This window comes from Peromyscus californicus, unplaced genomic scaffold (assembly GCF_007827085.1).
Source record: "Peromyscus californicus insignis strain IS unplaced genomic scaffold, ASM782708v3 Scaffold_13__1_contigs__length_99412109, whole genome shotgun sequence".
NCBI classification, from domain to species: Eukaryota; Metazoa; Chordata; class Mammalia; order Rodentia; family Cricetidae; genus Peromyscus; species Peromyscus californicus.
Window position 1 is genome coordinate 4,139,730 of NW_026294424.1, and position 14,354 is coordinate 4,154,083.

Below are 14,354 nucleotides of genomic sequence, written 5' to 3' on the forward strand. Positions count from 1 at the left end.
CGAATATATAACAATTAGTTTTGTCATAGTTTACCAATCATACAAAGAACTTCATGCCTACTATAAATGTAGTACTATAAATATACTTATACATATAAGTATATGAAAGAAGTCAAAGTACCACCCACCCCAATCCCCTTCTCCAGCATTCAGCCTGCTTTCTGCTTTCTAGATCTGTTCTTAGAAACTCAAAACACATATAGAACAAAAAACAGGCTCTCAAAGAAGAATTTGCACACCCACATCTACTGCTATGTCACTCTTGCTAGCAGGGCTGGGGATGTAGTTGATAGGTAGAGTATTTGTCTAGCATGCAGCAGGACCTGAATTTAGTCCCTAGCACTGCACAAGCCTAGCATGAAAAACAGTCCATGTCCATGAATGGATGGCTGGACAGACATAAAAAGGAGAAAATAATTTAGTTTTATGTATGTGGGTGTTTTATTTGCATGTATGGGCACCATGTGTGTAGTGGCAAAAGAAATCAGAAGAGGGAATCAGATCCCCTGAAACTGGAGTTATGACCGTTGTGAGCCATCACATGGGAACTGAGAGTTGAGCCCAGGTCCTCTGGAAGACAGCCAGTGTTCTTAACCACTGAGCCAACTCTCCAGCCTGAGAAAAGACTTTAAAAGGATATTCTGGGGCTAAGGACATAGCCCAGTGGTATAATACTTACTTGCCTTGAATTCAATCCCTAGCACTGCACAGTTAATTAATTTTAAAACATTAGAAAAGTAATTTTGGCCGGGCGGTGGTGGCGCACGCCTTTAATCCCAGCACTTGGGAGGCAGAGCCAGGCGGATCTCTGTGAGTTCGAGGCCAGCCTGGGCTACCAAGTGAGTTCCAGGAGAGGCGCAAAGCTACACAGAGAAACCCTGTCTCGAAAAACCAAAAAAAAAAAAAAAAAAAAAAAAAAAAAAGAAAAGTAATTTTGACTCATTCTACAACATGGATGATCATTAAGGACACTAAAATAAGCCAGTCCCAAAAGAATTAATTTCACTTATGGATATACATGTGGGTAGTAAAACTGAAAATGGAAGAAAGTAGAAGGGTGACGGCTATGTGTGGGAGACAAAGGAAATCAGACTGCTGATGTCAGTGTTTTCTTTTTGCAAGATAAAAGGTTCTAGAGATTCTCTACATAACAGTGTAAATGTACTTAACATTACTGAACTATATATACTTAGAAACAGATACCACACACTCTGGTCACAGGACACCAAGAAATTAATTAGTACTGGCTTCCACCTGACTAATTTGCTTTCACAGTACCAGAAGGTGCCATGTAAGCTTCTCAGGGAGAAAGTCATCTACAATCTTAGCCAGCTGTAAACCCTGTGAGCTACAATAATGGACAGCATATTGAAGTATATTCATGGACGTAATATGTTATGGGGATAACAAACCACTTTCCAGTTGGATTTAAGGCCAATTCTATGGGAGGAAACTCAAGCCTGTAAATCTGGCCCAAAACTCATGATCCAGGAGTTCATAGTCTTCTGGGGTGAACATATTATTATTATTATTATTATTATTATTATTATTATTATTATTTTGCTAAGTGGACATAGTATCAAATTGTCCTCTAAATTGTATCTCTATACCCAGTCCACACCAGAGAATTCTCTGTGCAGTGGTAGGTGGTTAAACAGAAAATCACAACTGGTCAAAATGTAAAGAAAAGTGTCTATGGAATCCTCAGCCACAATGGGACATCATACTCTTTACCTCCAAGACTCAGGTACTCTTGGAAGAGGGGACAGGAAGATTACAAGAGCTACAAGTTGGGAAGGACTGAATCAAAATGGTATCCTCTGGACATGACAAGACCACCACATTTATGAACTCACATTAGCTGTGGTTGCCTGCACAAAACCTTCACAGGACCAAATCAGTCATCAATCTAGCATGGAGGGGAAAGGTCTCATAAGCCTCACCCCTAGATAAGGCACTACTGACAGTTGATGGCTTCCGAGGGAAGAAGTCTCAGTTTTCATTAAGGGCGTGGTCCCTGATAAGTCAACCATGCTCCAGTCCAGGGCCCACTACCCTTGAGTTTATGGGTGGTACAAATTAGACTCAGTGGATTATTTTTAAGAGAAGACATAAAGTTAGGAGGAGGTAGGGTGTGAAGGTTGGACCTGGAAGGAATTAGAGGGAAAATGGGGAGAGGATATTTATCAAAATACACTGTATGCATGAAAGAAATTCTCAAATAATTAATGAAAATATTATATTAAGAAGAAATGGTTGTTGGGTGTGGTGGTGTATGTCTTTAGTCCCAGGAATCAGAGACAGGAGGATCTCTGTGAGTTCAAGGGCCGCCTAGTTTATATAGTGACTTCTAGGACTACCAAGGCTATATACAGAGACTCTGTCTCAAAAAACAAAACAAAGAAATGGTTCATGCAAATTTCATATTATATTTTTTAATTACAGTTAAGAATTTTAAATCACACAGATATCTCTTCAGAAACACAATTTTTCATTCCTCATAAAAACATGAAAATATATATGTGTATGTGTATAGCCTTTGTAAGCAGGCACTAACTAAACATTCTATTTGCCAATTTTCCTACTACAAGAACCATTACCACCAACACCTTTAGCCATTTGGTTCCCATAGAATGGGTTCTTAAAAACAAATTACTATGCTGGGCAGTGGTGGTGCACACTGTTGATCCCAGCACTCAGGAGGCAGAAGCAAGTGGATCTCTGAGTTTGAAGCCTGCCTGGTCTACAGAGGGAGTTACCAGGGCTACTCAGAGAAACCCTGTCTCAAAAAACAAACAAACAAACAAAAAATAGAATTACTAGAGCAAAGAATAACACAATAAAAAACTTGAACATTTTATTTTTTATTTACTGTGTTTGGGTGTTTTGCCTGCATATATGTGTGTGCACCATGTGTGTGCAGTGCGCTCAGAGCCTAGAAGAGAGTGTCCAATCTCCTGGAACTGGACTAAGATACTATTGCGAGCTGCCACATGTGTGCTGGGAACCAAATCTGGGTCTCATCTCTAGAAGAGCAGCCATTGCTCTCAACTAAGCCATCTCTTCAGCCTCAAATACACACATTTTAAATACTGATATTCAACATGAAACTCCCCTCTACAATGGGTCTACCACTTTACATTCTCACTGACAGTGTCCCTAGGTCCCAGTTCTGGAAAAAGGAAACACCTGAGAAAATCATTGTCCAGATTAAGAAAAAAAGTCCAGACGATATTTAGTTATTTAATTTATAATTAAAGTCCATAAATGAATTCCAGACGGACTTCTGACTATGTGGAATCCAGCTACTATCAAAACTTCCTGTTTTCTATAAATCAAAGCAGCTAATTCATCAAAGAAGTTGAAATATTGATCAAAATATATAACTAAGTGAAAATTAACAATACTATTGTAATCCATAATGGTTGACAGCTGAAATGCATAATGACTTAAGTTATCTAATAGATTTAAGGCACTTTAATATCTCATTTAACCTCAGAATGACCATGATGGGCGGGAAAATGGGTTCAAGAAGTTACAAAGCTTCCTGGTGTACCACAGGAAGTGGTACACCACCTTGTAAGATTCTCAAACTCAGTTTCTTCTCATGCAGCAGGGCACAAGAAAACAATTAGTTCACTTCTTTCACTATTTATTTAAAGAAGCATGCTTGCTCCTTTATTTATAAATACCCATTACACTAGGCACTGGTAATAATAGGAAACAATGTTTGCTTAGTTGACAAACCCAGTATTTAAAGAATCTGATGTCCCTCTCTAGGATGTGTGTGTGTAGTTGTTCTGCCTGCATATATGTCTGTGCACCACATATTTATCTTGCCCGCACAAACAAGAAAAGGGTTTCGGATCCCCTGGAGACGAGTTACAGGTAGCTGTGAGCAACTATGTGGGTACTTAGAATAGAAGCTAGAGCAGCCAGTGCTCCTAAACTCGGAACCATCTCTCCAGTCCCTTATATTTTATTTTGAGACAGGGTCTTTCTGTGAAGACCAGGCTGGCCTGGAAATCACAGAGATCTGCCTGCCTCTGCCTTCTAAATACTGGGATCAAAGGCATGTGCCATCACAGTTTTCTAAAATGACATAAGAGATTGATTCTGTTAATACTATTTAACAATTAACTCTAAGTAGAAATGCTACTTTCAATATTACCAAAATTTTTATTAATTCTCACAGAAAGGAAAAGCCATGTTTCTAAACATTTGTGAGAAGAGAAGAAATGTCAACTAAAGTCCAGCCACTAAGAGGTAATATTACTGGCCTAATACTAAACAAGACAAAGGATTATTTTTAAGAACAAGTAGTATCAGTGCAAATTTAGCAGATGACTCAGTGCCTTGCTAATTTAACACTTTAAGTATAGTATCTAACAGGAAAAACCACTCCTGTAGATGGAAAGGAAGGTAGCTTTTGCAAAAGTATATCTATTCTTCCATGCTAAAATACACATTTAGTTTGCTGTTTGTTTGTTGTTGTTTTTGTTAGTTTTTTTTTTTTTTTTTTTTTTAAGCAGAGCTGAAAAGTTAACTCAGGAGTTAAGAGCACTGGCTGTTCTTCCAGACCTGGGTTCAATTGTCAGCACCCACACTGTGACTGACAACCATCCATAACTCTAGTTCCAGGGAATCTGACACCCTCTTCTGGCCTCCACAGTCACCATGAACACAGTTAGTATACAGATACACATGCAGACAAAACACTCATTCACACAAAATAAATCTTTAGGGCTGGAGAGATGGATCAGCAGTAAAGAGCACTGGCTATTCTTGTAGAGAGGACCCAGGTTTGATTCTCAGAACTCACAAGGTGACTCACCACCAACCGTAACGACTGCCCCAAGGGGTCCAACACTCTCTTCTGAATTCATGCACCATTACAGGCAAAACACTCAAATACATCAAATAAATGTGATTTTTTTTTTAATTTCAGGGTTCTTATCACTGAGTTATAAAAGTTCCTTACAGTTTACTATTAAAATATCTAATAATGAAAGCTGTATACTTTGGCTATTTCGTTTTGGTCTGCATCCATGTGGAATTTACTTTTTGTTTGTGGTATGAGGCAAGAGTACCACTTCATTTTTTTATATGTAGATTTCTACTTATTCTAGAATTATTTGTTGAAAATACTATGCCTTCTCTTTCTGGGTGGTCTTGGTGGACTTACAATAAGTTGATTGACTGTAAGCATACTGGTTTACTTCCGAATCTCTCATTCTATGCCACTGACCTATATATCTATCCTTTTTTGTTTTTTCCAGAGCTGAGGATTGAACCCAGGGCCTTGCCTACCACTGAGCTAAATCCCCAACCCAATATATCTATCCTTAAAGTACCACATTGTCTTGATTATTGTAACTTTGTAGCTGAGAAGTGTGAATTCTCCAATTATGTTTTTTTCCTCCCAGGAATACCACAACTATTTGGGTACCTTTAAATATACATATGCATTCTAAACTCAGTTTACTGATTTCCACAAAAGGAACAGATAAATTTGATAGAGAATAGATTAAAAACACATACCAATTTGCTGAGTATGACCATGTTAGCAATACTGTCTTTTGATCCATGAACATTTGATGTTTTGTCATTTATTTAAATGTTCTTTAATTTTTCAGTGTTTCATTGCTGAATATACAAATGTTGTATTTATTCTGCTGTATCGAAGCATTTTATTCATTTTGATGAAAATATAAATGGAATTATTTTCTTAATTTATTATTCTTATTTGCTAAGTGTATAACATTACAACAAAATTTTATATAACAATCTAGTACCTACCAGCCTTGCCAATCTCATTTATTAGCTCTGGTAATGTTTCTTATTTATGTATATGTCGATTCCTTAGAATTTTCTATATACAAGATGACATCATCTCACTGGGCAGTGATGGTACATGTGGAAGGCAGAGGCAGATGTTTCTCTGAGTTGTGAGTTCAAAGCCAGCCTAGTCTACAGAGCAAGTTCCAGGACAGCCAGGGTTACACAGAGAAACTGTCTTGAAAAACAAAAACAAAGGCGGGCAAAGCCGGACAATGGTGGCGCACGCCTTTAATCCCAGCACTTGGGAGGCAGAGCCAGGCAGATCTCTGTGAGTTCAAGGCCAGCCTGGGCTACAGAGTGAGTTCCAGGAAAGGCGCAAAGCTACACAGAGAAACCCTGTCTCGAAAAATAAAAACAAACAAAAAAAATCATCTCAAATAAAATTCCAATTTGAATACTTCCACTTTTTTCTTAAATATATTTTTAAGTTGTATGTGTATAAGTGATTTGCCACTGTACATGTCTGTGTACTATTTGTGTTCCTGGTGTCCTTGGAGGCCAAAAGAGGACATCAGATTCTATTCTATAACGCCTACAACACGACACAGATGGTTGTGAGCCACCATGTGGGTGCTGGGAATCCAAACTGGGTGTCTCTAAAAGAGCACCAGTAGGCTGGAGAGATGGCTCAGAGGTTAAGAGCACTGACTGCTCTTCCAGAGGTCCTGAGTTCAATTCCCAGCAACCACATGGTGGTTCACAACCATCTGTAATGAGATCTGGTGCCCTCTTCTGGCCTGCAGTCATACATGCTATATACATGATAAATAAATAAATCTTTAAAAAAAAAAAAAATATCACCAGTGATCTTAACTGCTTAGCCACCTCTCAATTCCTACTTCTACTTCTTTTTCCTACCTAACTGCCCCAGGCTAGAACCAACACCAAGAAACTTCCAAACCTCTAGCTCAATAGATGCAGCAAAAACTATTTTGTTTTGTTCCTAATCTTAAGAGAGAACCATGTAATCTTTCACACTTAAAAATATGTGATGTTGCCGGGCGGTGGTGGCGCACGCCTTTAATCCCAGCACTCGGGAGGCAGAGCCAGGCGGATCTCTGTGAGTTCGAGGCCAGCCTGGGCTACCAAGTGAGTCCCAGGAAAGGCGCAAAGCTACACAGAGAAACCCTGTCTCGAAAAGCCAAAAAAAAAAAAAAAAAAAAAAAAAAAAATGTGATGTTATCTGCATTTTGTAGATGCCCTTTATCAAGCTGAACAAGTTCCATTCCAATCCTAGTTTGGCCGGGCAATGGTAGCATATGCCTTTTATCCCAGCACTTGGTGGGTAGAGGCAGGTAGCTCTCAGATTCAAGTCCAGCCTGGTCTATGGAGTGAGTTCCAGGACAGTCAGGGCTACACAGTGAAACCCTATCTCAAACAACAACAAAAATCTGCTTTATTCAATGCTTTTGTTATAAAAAAGATGTAGATTATTATCTAATTCTGTGTCTATGTCTATTTTTACAGCTTTTTTTGTTGTAAATTTTTACGTTCTACTAAAGTCCTCAAAACCTGAGCTGACAGGAAGACATCCACGGGCCTGCCATTATAATGAGCAAGTATGTGGTGGAAAAATGGGAGAGAAAGAGAAGCGGAATAGTTCAAGTGCTTGGAAAGGGGACGATCTGAAGTGAAGGGGTGAGATGTAGGCTGATGCGGGAGGCCTTCTTATCACCTGGGGCCATGGTGACATCCAGTCCCCAGATGCTTGCCAAGGACCACGTCTGGGTCCATAGTCCTACCACAGGCAGGGTCTGTGTGGCCATTCATGGCCCATGTTGCCACCAAAGGCCACAAGGATGCCCAATGTCTGGGCTGCCACCCGTTGTTATAGGGATTTTGTCTGTGTTGTGATCTGATGTCCAATGAAGTCAGGTGATGTTTCGAGAGGCGGGTTCACATTCAGCTGGCCAGAATGGATCATGGAATTCCATGGCGGACTTGAGAGAAGGGAAAGAGAGGCCCTCAGATGAGGAAGAGGCACGGCCATGGGGTTGTATAGCCTTTTCAAGCCAGGAGGTGGACAGTGGTGGTGTGTCACGGTCACTTGCGGTTCTCTCAGGTTTATATCCTTAATACTTATTCCAAGTTTTATTTTTTAATAAGTGATAAAAGAAATCACAATATCTGGTGGCCACATGGGGCATTATCAAACCACAGTGTGACTGCCACACCACTACTAGAGCAGAAAGCTTATTCTCCCTTCCCCCAGCCACTCCCTACCTGCTTTCCTGCATTTGGGGGTTTTCCATTGCAGCTCTTCTACAACAGCCTTCAGCTGCTGCCTGCCCTGGTCCCAAAACACCGCCAGGGTTAGCTGTCTCACCAGGCCCGGGCCCTCACTTGCTACCAGGCTGCCCTCCCAGGCACAAACCCCTGGCTCCTCACAATTCATCCCTGTGTCCGCCACTCCCCTCTCAGGCCAAGCACCAGGGCAGAAGGTAGTCCAGCTGCCTGGCCCCACTGGTCACTGCCACCACCACTGCTGCCTGGGCTACAGCTCATTTGCTACTGGCTGCTAGGTGCTGAGCCAGAACTGTTGGATTCTCTTGTACTTGGATCTCTCAGTAACAGCTCCCCTCCCGCCTTGGTGCTGGGCCTGTTCCCCCTGCTGGTAGAACATTGTCACTACATCTGATTACCCTTGCACAAGCCCACCCTTCCAGCACCTGCATCTGCGCTGGTAAGACACTTGGCAATTTTAAAACTTTGAACGACGCTATTGAATTTATTAATTGAAAAATTAATTATTTTTTTTATAAAGGGGTAAAGACAATCTTAAAATATTTCCCATGTTAAGAATAGGGCATGTCACAATGCTGGGAATTGAGACCCTGTTTACTGCTACTATGGATGGATGCAAACAAAAAAGATAAATGAGAGAATAAACAACTTAGCTGGAATCGACATAATGTCAGTCATAATTATTATCAGTTTGGTAATTCCTGATTTATTCTTAAAAAATGGTTTGATAACTGTGCCAAATAGAATTTTACTGATAAGATACAAACCTTAAAAAAATTTACAATTCATAACATACAAGCCTTAGAAAAGGTTACTACTAATAATATACAAGCCTTAGAAATACTAATGAAAATAAAAAACTTGACTGATAAAATACAAGCCTTACAAATACTTACTATTGAAAAAGATAAAAATTTGACTGATAAAATACAAGCCTTACAGGGGTGGGGATTTAGCTCAGTGGTACAGCACTTGACTAGCAAACACAAGGCCCTGGGTTCAATCCTCAGCTCCAAAAAAAAATTACAAGCCTTACAAGTATTTACTAATGAAAATAATAAAAGTTTGACCGCTTACTAATGAAAATAATAAAAAACTTGACTGATAAGATACAAGCCTTGGAAAAACTTAATAAAAATAATAAAAATATTCAGAGACAGAGCAGAATCTATTACATCATTACATTATGAAACTGAAGATGAGCATCCCAAGGTTATCAGAAAAAAAAAACAAAAACTTTAATTTATCCAGTCACCAAAAAGGAACCATTAAATGACAGGCATCTCCTATGGAAGAGCTTACTGGACTCATGTCGAAATGTTAGATTTGAGGAGATTTAAGGAAGCAAAAGCATTCACCTTTTGGGAGGCAGATGTTAAATTCATGGGCAACTAATAACAGAATTATTCCACAAGACTGGAAAGATTTGGTTACAGCAATACTGAAAGCTGGTCCTCAGTTACAATGGGAGACATGGTGGAGAGAGGAAGCTAGGGTCATAGAACAACGAAGTAGGGCTAGAGGTATTGAGATTTCCCAGGATCAGCTCCTCAATGAAGGCAATTATGCTGATTTGCAAAGACAGTCTATATATGATGAACATACCTTGGCTCTATGCTGTACAGCAGCTTTGAATATTTGGGACAGGGTTGAAGAATTGGGAAAGAGGACTAAGTCATTTACTAAAATTATACAAAGCCTAAAAGAAGCCTTCATTTAGGGCTGGAAAGATAGCTCAGCAGTTAGGAGCACTGGCTGCTCTTCCAGAGGTCCAGAGTTCAATTCCCAGGAACCATATGGTGGCTCACAACCATCTGTAATGAGATCTGGCACCTCTTCTGGCATGCAGGCAGAACAATGTATACATAATAAACAAATAAATAAATCTTTAAAAAAAAGCCTTCACTTATTTTTTTTTACAAAGATTGACTTCAGCTATAAATAAAATATCAGATCCAGAATTTAGACATATATTAATTGAAACTTTTGCTTTTGAAAATGCTAAGTCACAATGCAAAAGGGTAATCAGGCCTTTAAAGGCAATATCAGCACCCATACGTGAATGGATTCAAAATACAGTTGATATTGAATCTCATACTCATGATGATACATGGATAGGAGAGGTGATTTCCAAAAAACTTTAAGAAAAATCAAAATGTCATATGTTTTAATTGTGGCTCTTGCAGGCCCCATGTCAAATTTGGTTCAATCATTACTCGTAAGCATAGGGGAAACTCCTCCACACAGCAATTAAAGGACCTAATGCCTGTTGTTAAAAACCATACTGCTCTGGATGACAAAACAGCTTCAGTAGATACAACAAAATTTTCAAGAGAGACCATAAAACAAGTATTTTAGAAAGCTTCTATAAATGACCAAAGACCAAAGCTGAAAATACGGAAAAATGGCATTGTAACTGAAGGTTTTGATGACACAGGCATGGATGTAACAATAATTTGGCCAAAACCTTGACATTCAGATTGGCCTCTTCAGGAAGTAAATGTTCAACTTCTTGGGATTGGAATTTTTTTTTTTTTTTTTTTTTTTTTTTTTTTTTTTTTTTTTTTTTTTTTTTAGGTTTTTCGAGACAGGGTTTCTCTGTGTAGCTTTGCGCCGTTCCTGGATCTCGCTCTGCAGACCAGGCTGGCCTCGAACTCACAAAGATCCGCCTGGCTCTGCCTCCCGAGTGCTGGGATTAAAGGCGTGCGCCACCACCGCCTGGCGGGATTGGAATTTTATCTCAGGTAAAACAAAGTTCAAGATGGGTTGAATGCATAGGGCCAGAAGGACAAATAAGAAAATTAAAACCTAATGTGGCTAACATAACAATGAATTTATGGGGACATGATTTATAATAGCAAATGGAAAATATAGATCAATATTCCTCCGATCTCAAAAGCAAACCATAAAGTAGAGAATGTTTCTGAGAAATATTAGAAGGTATTTCAAGAGCAGTCACAGACTGTTCAGGCTGTACATAAGCAGGTCACAACAGCTGGTAAACTTTCAAAGGTACCAACAGCCCTACCTTTAAATTGGTTAACTGACAAACCTGTCTGGCTGGAACAATGGTCTTTAACATCAGAAAAATTACAGGCATTAGAACAGATGGTATAGGAGCAGCTAAATGCTCAACATATTAAAGAATCAAAGAGTCCTTGGAATTCTCCTATATTTGTCATTAAAAAGAAATCTGGAAAATGGAGAATGCTAACAGATTTGAGAGCCATAAATAAGGTAATTCAACCAATGGGCTCTTTACAGCCTGGAATTCCCTTGCCTTCTCTATTACCTAAAGGATGATCTATTGCAATGATTGATTTAAAAGACTACTTTTTTACTATACCTTTACAAGAACAAGATAAAGAAAAATTTGCCTTCATGGCCTACTTATAATAATTCCCAGGCCATTAAAAGATATCAGTGAAAAGTTCTCCCACAAGGGATGTTAAACAGCCCCACTTTGTGTCAATATTTTGTATACTAGCCACTGGAAATAGTTTGTAAATAGCTTCCTCAATTTCATAATTTTTTTTTGTCCTTGATGGTTAGCTTTAATTGTTAACTTGATACAACTGAAAGTCACCTGGGAAGTCTCAAGGAGAGACAGTCTACATTGGGTTGACCTGTAGGCATGTGTGTGGGAGAGTGTCTTAATTCAGTTAATTGATGTGGGAAGGCATGGCCCACCATGGGCAGCACCACTCTCTAGGCTAGAATATCAGCCCTGAACTGTGTAAGAGCAGAGAACTGAGAGCATGCAATCATGCATGTATACATTCTCAATTTTATAATTTACGATTAAATGGATGATATCACACTAGCTGATTCAAACACAGATACCTTAGGAAAAATGTTTAAAGAAAATATTGCCTTGCTGGGGATTACAAATTGCTCCAGAAAAAATACAAAGATGAGATTCTATTAATTACCTAAGATATAAGATAGGTTTACAAGAAATTCAACCACAAATGGTACAAATCAGAAGAGATCAATTGTGAACTCTTAATGACTTTCAAAAATCACTGGGATCTCCAATTAACTCCAATTAACTGGCTATGGCCCACAATGGAATTAACAACTTAAGAACTAAGTAATTTATTTCGAACCTTACAAGCTGATAAGGACTTAAATAGTCCAAGAAAATTATCAGCTAAGGCTGAGAGAGAATTGGCTCTGATATTGAAAAAAAAAAATTACAAGATGCACATGTGGATCCCTTGGATCCAGAGCTTGACTTTACCCTAGTCATTCTACCTTCTACTCATTCTCCTATAAAAATTCTTATGCAGAAAGAAGATAGTATTTTAGAATGGATTTTTTTGTTTTGTTTTGCCACACAGAGTAAAAAATTAAAGACCTATATAGGAAAGGTTTCTGAATTGATTTTCAAAGGAAAATTGAGACTTCATCAATTAACAGGAATGGACCCAACAGAAATTGTAGTACCTTTTACTAATGCTAAAATTTCCTCATTAAGGGCAGAAAATGAACATTTACAAAGAGATTGCAGTAATTTTGGGGGAGAAATTAACAACAAATACCCCAAAGCAAGAGATTTCAATTTATAAAAAGAACCAATTGGTCCTTCCTCACATTGTGCAGGGAACACCAATATCTGGAGCCTCTACATTCTATATTGATGCAAATAAATCAGGAAAGGCAGGTTATAAGTCAGGAAATTTAAGTAAAGTGGCTCAAAGTCCTTATGATTCCATTCAGAATTATACGCTATTCTTATGGTATTATTAGATTTTCTAGAATCTCTCAATATAGCTACTGAATCTTAATATGCAAAAAGAGTTGTTTTACATATCAAAACCACTGAACTTATTCCCGATGATTCAGAACTAACTTTGTTATTTATTCGATTTCAGGAAATAGAAATAAAAATCATCCCATATATAACACATATTGGAACCCATACAGGCCTACCAGGCCTACAAGCACAAGGTAATTATGAAATTGATCAGCTATTGGTAGGAAATGTGCTAGAAGCCTCAGAATATCATAAGAAACACCATGTTAATAGCAAAGGTTTAAAGAAAGATTTTTCTATCACTTGGCAACAAGCAAAGGAAATTTTAAGAATATGGTCCTACTTGTTCTCCATATAACCAAACTCCACTACCTGCAGGAAGTAATCATGAGAGTACTCAAAGAAATGAAATTTGGCCAATAGATGTGTTTCATTTTGAGGAGCTTGGAAAATTAAAGTATATGCACCATACCACAGATACATATTTAGGATTTTTTTTTTCAAGACAGGGTTTCTCTGTGTAACAGTCCTGGCTGTCCGGGAACTTGCTTTGTAGACCAGGCTGGCCTCAAACTCACTGAGATTCACCTTCCTCTGCCTCCCAAGTGCTAGGATTAAAAGCTTGCGTCACCACTACCTGGCTCATATTTAGGATTTCTGAGTTCTGAAAAGGCTGATTCTGTAATCACACATTTATTAGAGGTTATGGCCATTAAGGGAATAGTTGTACAAATGAAAACTGATAATGCTCCAGCATATGTCTCTAGTAAAATGAAACAGTTCTTTTTTTCATAACAACATAAAGCATATTACAGGTATACCACACAATGCTACAGGACAAGCAGTTACAGAAAGATCTAATAACACTTTAAAAGATACGTTTAATAAACAAAAAGGAGTAATAAAGACCCCTAGAGATAGACTGCACAATGCTTTATTAACTTTAAATTTTTTAAATGCTAATGAAAAAGGAACAACAGCTACAGAGAGACGTGGGATAATAGGAAAACAAACAAACAAAAACAAAAACAAAAAACCTCTGAACTAAATCAACCTGTATACTTTAAAGATGTGTTGATGTCAGAATGGAAACCAGGATATGTCTTATACTGGGGAAGAGGTTTTGCTTTTGTTTCCACAGGAGAAAAAAAAACTATGGATACCACCAAAATTGATAGATTTGATTTGAATATGAGAGACCTCTTGATTAGGAGAGGCAATAGTTCATCAAATAGCATGGCAATTCAACCTGGCAGAAAGAAAAACTCCCCAAAGTTAAGGTAGGGGCAGGGTTTTATTTTCGTCTTTCCAGGAGAATAAAAGCATCCAACTAAGGAATCTGAAGATCTTTGGACAAATGAAGCATCTGAAAAAGGAAGAATTAGGGGAAAAAAATGTCCCGAGAAAAGGAGTAAATTGGCCTAATGGTGTAGCACACTTCCTACAGGATAAAATTTCATAAATCTTTCAAAATGTTTGTTTCTGCTGTTCTCTACAGACATGTTAAGAT

General features: G+C 38.4%; 1 protein-coding gene across 8 annotated transcripts in view; it reads right to left on the reverse strand.

Moving 5' to 3' along the window:
* The window catches only part of Grk4 (G protein-coupled receptor kinase 4), a 103,807-nt gene that overhangs the window by 70,225 nt on the left and 19,228 nt on the right, over positions 1 to 14,354 (reverse strand). The gene's annotated exons all lie outside the window — the stretch shown is intronic.